General features: G+C 40.7%; 1 protein-coding gene and 1 pseudogene across 1 annotated transcript in view; both read left to right on the forward strand.

Moving 5' to 3' along the window:
• The window catches only part of LOC138046866 (DNA repair protein RAD51 homolog 3-like), a 69862-nt gene that overhangs the window by 45956 nt on the left and 16804 nt on the right, over positions 1-7102 (forward strand). The gene's annotated exons all lie outside the window — the stretch shown is intronic.
• Positions 1654-4849, forward strand: LOC138046862 (lysosome membrane protein 2-like; annotated as a pseudogene).

Below are 7102 nucleotides of genomic sequence, written 5' to 3' on the forward strand. Positions count from 1 at the left end.
GCTCGATTGCTGCATGATCTGTTTTTATCGCTGGAATAATATTCGTGGAATTCACAAAGTCTTGCAGAATATTCGATATTAGCCAGGCCTACTCTCGAGTATCTGGCTAGAAATCATTTCCGCTGGCCGCGCTTCAGCCATTCGATGAGGGCCAGTCTCGTGCTTCTTAAGTTGCCTCGCTCATGCCCAAAAGAATTCTGGGTAATTCTGCCATTCCATGACAAGGGAAGACTCCCGATTCTCATTTCCTAGTTTTTTTCATAAGTGCCGGGCCTCCCAGTCCTACCAGCAAAATAGCGCATCAATTGAAAGTTTAAGCTTTCAAAACTTGCCCAGATTGTTGCAGTGGGTCCTGGAATTCGTCCACAGAAAGGCCAGAGAGACAACTTCACTCGTGAACCGCTTTGTTTAATTTACAACAGAGCATTTTAGGCATCTTAGTCTGCATAAAATCATCTCTCGCCTCTGTCTGAGACAAGACCAGACACGCACGGTTCTTACGTTACGTTTATGCCTATAAAATAAACTGAAATGTCAATTTCTGGTCAAAATATAAATAAATAAACAAATAAACCAGCATGTTAATTTTTTTTAGTAGGCTAGGTATCGAAGAGCCATAAACGTTGCGCATGCGCTGACGGAGTGTTTGAACAAGAGAGAAAAACGCAGTACCTCCAGACACCGGCGCTGGAGTGTCGTACCACCGGCGCTGTCTTGATTAAGCAGACAACAATTTTTGAGGAAGTTATCTTATTAATTATACCACTTTGATTTAAAGTCGCACGACTCGTAAAACGAGGTCTGAATGTTAAAATTACGATACTGCACAAAAAGGGAAATCTCGTACGCAGACCAAAGTCCTTTTGTCACGCAACTCTATCCTCGACAACGTGCGTAATGAGAATAAAAATAGCTGCAAGGGAGATTAAAGGTCCTTTCCTCTTCTGTGCCGATGATATCATTCCTTCTTTGCTCTACTTCACTGGGAACTGGACGTGTGGACACCCCAGAAAGACAAGAGATTAGAAAATAAATGCCATGACAATTCCGGGGGTAGGGGGTAGGAGTTGAGGATGGAGGGGTAAAGCAACCCAAACCTTTGCAGAAATGCTAACCTTAGGCCTAAACATTATCTAAAGCGTTAGCATTTTTGTAAAGGGTTGGGTTGTTTCAGCTATTTTACCCTTCACCCCCACCCCTACCCCTACCCCTAACCCCTCACCCCTCACCCCTACCCCACATCTCTACCCCACCCCCGCAATAGTCAATGTAAATTTTTACACAGCTTAATCTGTAGCCTTAATTTTCACAGTCTTCCATCACATATTTCGTTAGACCGCCCGTGCTAGTTATGCAGGGACAGATTTGTAGAATATCCGATCCACTGGACAGTACGCAGCGAGCCTATTAACCACGACTGCTTGCTTGTGACAAAGGAGGCTGGGGATGGATGGGCTGGGAAATGTTAATTGAAGGAAAACAAAATGTATTTTCCGCTGACATACTTTAGAAAAAGAGAAAAACGGTAAAAGAAAAAACAGAAACTTTTAAAACCGAAAGAAGATAATCCTGTGTGGAGAAAGAAGATACCTTTGGACTTTATTCTCTCTTTATTCTCCCCACCCACTCAAAACAAAGACAAAAGCTTCTTAAAAAACTCACATGACTTTTTAATGGGTCACGATTGGTAATAGCGTTCTAAACTTTTGTATAACTTGTTTGAGAATTCGAGGTTTTTGAGGTCCTTTTCAAATTTCCCAACGAATTGAGGAAAATTTTCGCCAGAAACGATTACGTAATTGTCTTTGCCAAGCTGTTGTTTGTCGAGGGAGGATCACGTGGTGCTGCCTTTCTTCGCTACTAGTATCATTGCGGTTTGTCGTGCCTTATTTGCTGCGTCCATTCCATTGGAATTTTTGCAAGCAGCGAAGAAAAAAAAACCATCGTATTGAATTTGCTGCCTAATGGAGAATACGAAGAAAAAGGCTGGCAAATGTTGCTGCGTCATCGGATGGAAGACTATCGCATTTCTTTGCTTGCTTGGAATCCTTCTCGTTGCAACTAGCGTGACTCTTTACGAAACCAAAGTAATCGACCACTACATTCAAAGGAAGATCAATGAAAAGTTGGTGCTGGGTCCTTGCAGCGAGGGCTATGCACAGTGGCAAAATCCCTCAGTACCCATCTATATGCAGTTCTTTTTTTTCGATGTGATGAATCCGGACGAGGTAAGACATGGCGGCAGACCGTACGTGGTTGAAAGAGGACCCTTTTCATACCGCGAACACCGACAAAAAAAGAATATATCTTGGAACGATAGCGCTGCCTCCGTTACATACAACCAGGAAATGTATTTTGTGTACGACCCGACGACTTCGTGTCCTTCCTGCGATCCTCATGAAGTTGAAGTCACATCAGTGAATATTCCATTGGTGACCTTGGCTGAAGCCATGAGAAATTTACCGTTTCCAGTGAAGGAGGCAATCGCTGTCTTTGTCTTACAAAAATTCAAGGAAAACTTCTTTATGAAAAGAAAAGTTCATGATTTGATTTGGGGCTACAAGGACCCGCTCTTTGCCGAGTATGCTAAATTTAAAAGGATTTACCCAAAATTATACAGAAAGATCTTCCAGACATAAGTCCCATTATTGCGCTCCAGAAAAATAACACCTTTGATGGCGTCACAAGTGTCAGTACTGGTGCGAAAGATATCAGGAACCTTGTGCAATGGCAGGCATGGAAAGGACAGCAAAAGCTGATAGTTTGGAATTCCAGCTATGCCAATATGATTAATGGTACCGATGGTTCAGAGTTTAGTCCTGACACAAGCCCAGACGACACATTGTATGTGTTTGTAACTGAGCTGTGCCGTTCCCTGCGCTTAACTCATGCAGCGAATACCAGAATCCAGGGAATAAATGCCCTTCAGTTCACTGTTCCTGAAGAGGAATTTCTGAATGGCACGGTTAATCCTAATAATAGAGGGTTTTGTGTCGGAAGGTGCTACCCTTCTGGCATATTAGACATAGGTGTTTGCCAGCCACCTTCACCTGTGAAGATACCTCTTTTCATTTCAGCGCCCCATTTTTACTTGGGAGATCCATCACTTAACAAAGAAATAGGTGGTCTTTCTCCAAATAAGGAGGCACATGGTACGTTTTTAAATGTAGAGCCACACACTGGTATTTCGGTGAAGAGCAGCAAACGATTGCAAGTCAATGTCAAGGTAGAGGCAATCAAGGGCATTGTTGAGACCACTGGAATTCGCAGTATGTTTTTTCCTGTAATGTTTGTGAATGAATCTGCTACACTCGACAGCACAAGTGCAGATAAGCTTAAGAGAGAAGTTCTGTTGATGTTTACCATTGTTCATGCACTTGAGCTTGCAATGGTCATTCTTGGAGGACTGCTTGTTTTTACTGGGATTGTTCTTTGGATTCGGCGTATTAGATTCAACCGAAAGCAGAAGCATTTGAAGCTGATGTCAGTGGTCAATGGTAGTTCAGAAGAATCTCCCCTTTTGTGGGCTTAATGCCAGAGTCCTAAGATGATAAAATGATGAAATGTTATTTGTAACATTGGCAACTAGGTTGTCATCCTTAACGACTGGAACTGAAAGTGTGGCAAACTTTGATACACATGTACCCTCTGTCTTGCAAAATGGTTCAAAATACTCATTGGTGTGTTTGATGACATCACTTGTGCAAACATAAGTGTTGTCTCAGGTATGACATCACTGCCTGATTGTGTTTAATCAAAGGGGACATATGAACCTTTATGTTGTTAACCCCTCTGTCTTGCAAAATGGTACAAAATGCTCATTGGTGTGTTTGATGACATCACTTGTGCAAACATAAGTGTTGTCTCAGGTATGACATCACTGCCTGATTGTGTTTAATTAAAGGGGACATATGGACCTAGATGTTGTTAACCCATTAAATAAAATTTGTTGGCCTTAGAGTAAAATCTGTGAGTCTCTCTCTCAGTACTCAGAGGGTTCAGAATTTAAAAATGAAAGTTTGAGAGTCTGAAATCCCACTAGGTCTGGCTTTGTCCCAAGTAGTATCATACACATTGTGGTAATACAACTGGTATTCTGCCAAAAAAAAATCACTACCAGTCAACAATGCCATTCCTATGTGGTGAACCCCCCCTAAGAAAATCCTGGATCCACACGTGAGTGCACAGATCAGATTTTACATGTTAGCGTCAACGCTTTCTGCAGTGACTTTTCATGCTTCCCAGTGACCTTGGTGTATGCAAAAAGTTAATTAAGGAAGTCAGTGAGTGACGCTAAACATTCAAATTTCTACTTGAGGTAGAGAGAGAAGCTCTTTTTTAATTTTTGCGAAAAATGTATGTTTCAATGGCAATTATACCTACATTTAGGCGAATTTTGTTTGATACTCTACTTTCATGATTTGTAGATCATATATTTATTATTGATTGTTTGCTACTAAATTTCTAAGTAGGAGTAATGCCTAGAGATAAGTAATGTTACAACAGATAGTAATTCTCTGGATTTTGAAAGCTTATTTTAGAGATAAAAGTAATCTAAATTTTTGTAATTTTTATGCAAAATTAATGTTATAGAAGTGACAGCTGCTATTTTTGTTCCATGTTTACTTACCTACTTGATTTAGTTATTTAAGTGCACCATTTTTTGCCGAAGTAAAGTACTTTTTAATAGTTCTTATTTATTTGAGTTATTGTACAATGTATTTGGATTTGCAGCTTGTGTAATTTTGATGTTAGACACGGGCAGGTTCAAAACACAGGTCCCTTTGAAAAACTAGGTGTTTTGGTTTCCAAGGTATTGCAACTCATGAATAAAAATGTTTTGGCCTAATTAGAGAGAGTTTTATTACGTTTTAAAGTAGAAAGGACCTTGTGATAGAGTGAGTGGGCACCCCTATATAGTCTGGCTTTTGATCTTGAGACCTCCTTTGAGCAATGGTGGATTATTTACTGTACCCAGTGTAGATGGGTGCTAGTACCCGGCCCTGGAGGTTAATAAAACCCCTGAATTAGACTCAAGGTTGGCTTTAATGAATGTTTAGGGTTCTTTCTGTCTTGGTAAAACATGACCTGTGACCTATGTTTTGTACCTGCTGGTTAGACACTTTCTCTACATTGGACATTCAGGGGTTTCAATAATGTTATGCACCGACGGGCAACAAAAAGCGTGGGCTACTTCACTCAGGGAATTCAGCTACTTCTTTCCCTCAATATATTGAAGCAATTAAAGACAGATTCTTTCAAACCTAAGATTAAAGGTTATTATGACAATGACAGCAGGCAGTTATTCTATTCGAACTAGCTGTCAACTTCAAAGTTTATTGAAACCCCAGGACATTCATGTTTAAGTCATTTCTTGATTCTGAAATATTTTTTTTTTTTGTCATTTTCATGCTTTTGTTGTAATTTGATAATTGGGACTTTCTGGTAGTTGATCAAAGAAAACTAAATTAAAGGAATTCAAGTTTGGTGTGTTTCAGTTAAATGGTCGCATTACCATTTTTTGATAAAATTCTTAACTTGCAGGTAGTCAAGTGCCTATTTTTCTCTTTGTCTTAGTCCTTCCTATTTTTTCCTATTTTTCAAGGAAAATGACCCATTTCTCTCTCTCTCTCTTTTTAGCCCATTTTGCAGGATGCAGTAACTATTTAATGGTAGTGACAACATACTTAACTGTTAATAATGTCCCACAGCTGTGAGTTGCATCAGTCTTAACTTGCATGGCAGGTTTAGGTCCCATTCCTCAGGTCACTCCTTACATATTATTGTTTTACCTATACTAAAGCAACCCCAAACTTTCAAATGGAGTTACCCGTGCACGACCTGTACTGTCATCCGGCTAGACCTGTCAAATCTCCCGCACGCCCGGTGCTGCTGGGAGACTCAGATTTTCCTCCTTTTCTCCTTGTTTCAAACAATTTCTCCCGGCTACTAGTGCTTATTCAGATCAATGTGAAGATTATAGCAAATTAATTTCATGATATTTGCAACATAATTGGAGTAGAAATTTCTGCCATCATCGTTTTACTATATGAGAGGCCTTCCAGGATGGGGGGCCTTTGTTGCCTTCAAATATTTGGTTGTGTTCCCTTGTTCCCGAAATTACTTTCAAAACTTGTTCCCAGCTTTTTGATCCCTAAAAGTAATTGGTTTAAATTGTTTTTTATTGCCTTGTTCCCTAAAATATTTCACATGGTTCCCAGTTCAAATTTGCCATATTTCCTTCTTCTCCAAACCCTGGGAAGATCATTTATCTACATGACTACCCAGCCCAGGCCCTCCGCGTGGGAATAAAGAAAGCTGGCCGAAAAACGCGAATGTCGCCTCTTCGAAAAAGGAAAAGAATGTAAAAAAAATATGCTCTACCGTCTCAGTTAATTTATAAGTCAGTATAAAGTCGCTTTCTAAAGCGAGTGGGAAATCGTTGCATCCAATTGAAGCGGTAAGAAAGGATAACGCAGACATTCCAACCTTCCCGATTTTTATCAGATTCTCCCGATTTACATGAAATTCTGGAAATTGCGATCTGAGTGTAAAACATAGCGTATTGCACTTCTGTATGTCTCGCCAGTCTCTCCATTGAACACCCCGTGCTGTGCAGACCCATAAAGCCAGCAGGGTTATGAAGGTAATTCCTTGTTTTGCACCGCGCATCTCATACTGCGCATAACATTGTTTTGAAACTCTCCCCAGTTCTTTCGCGGAAAATGATCATTTTGAAGCCGAAATTGCCCCTTTACCCCGGCCCCCATTATCATAGTGTTGCGAAGAAACTGTTGCCTCGATCTCGTATTATTTTTTCTTACAGCCTTTTGAAAATAGTTAGGATTTCGTTTTATCACCCCGACCCAGACCTATCCTATGCTCTTCCAATATGGCGTCTGATGACTGCAAAACATGCCGTTTTTCGTATTCTCGCGCGCCAAACCCGCGAGCCTCACACGCCGTAGGGAGTCTCTCCCCAGTCACACTCTTCGTTTTCACCCTCGCTCCAGACCTGTCACTTGAAAATGCATTCGTCCACTCAAAATTACGGCTGTTTTTGCAGTCTACGAAAACAACATCTACCGCTTGCAAGCAGGCT

This window comes from Montipora capricornis, chromosome 4, assembly GCF_036669925.1.
Source record: "Montipora capricornis isolate CH-2021 chromosome 4, ASM3666992v2, whole genome shotgun sequence".
NCBI lineage: Eukaryota > Metazoa > Cnidaria > Anthozoa > Scleractinia > Acroporidae > Montipora > Montipora capricornis.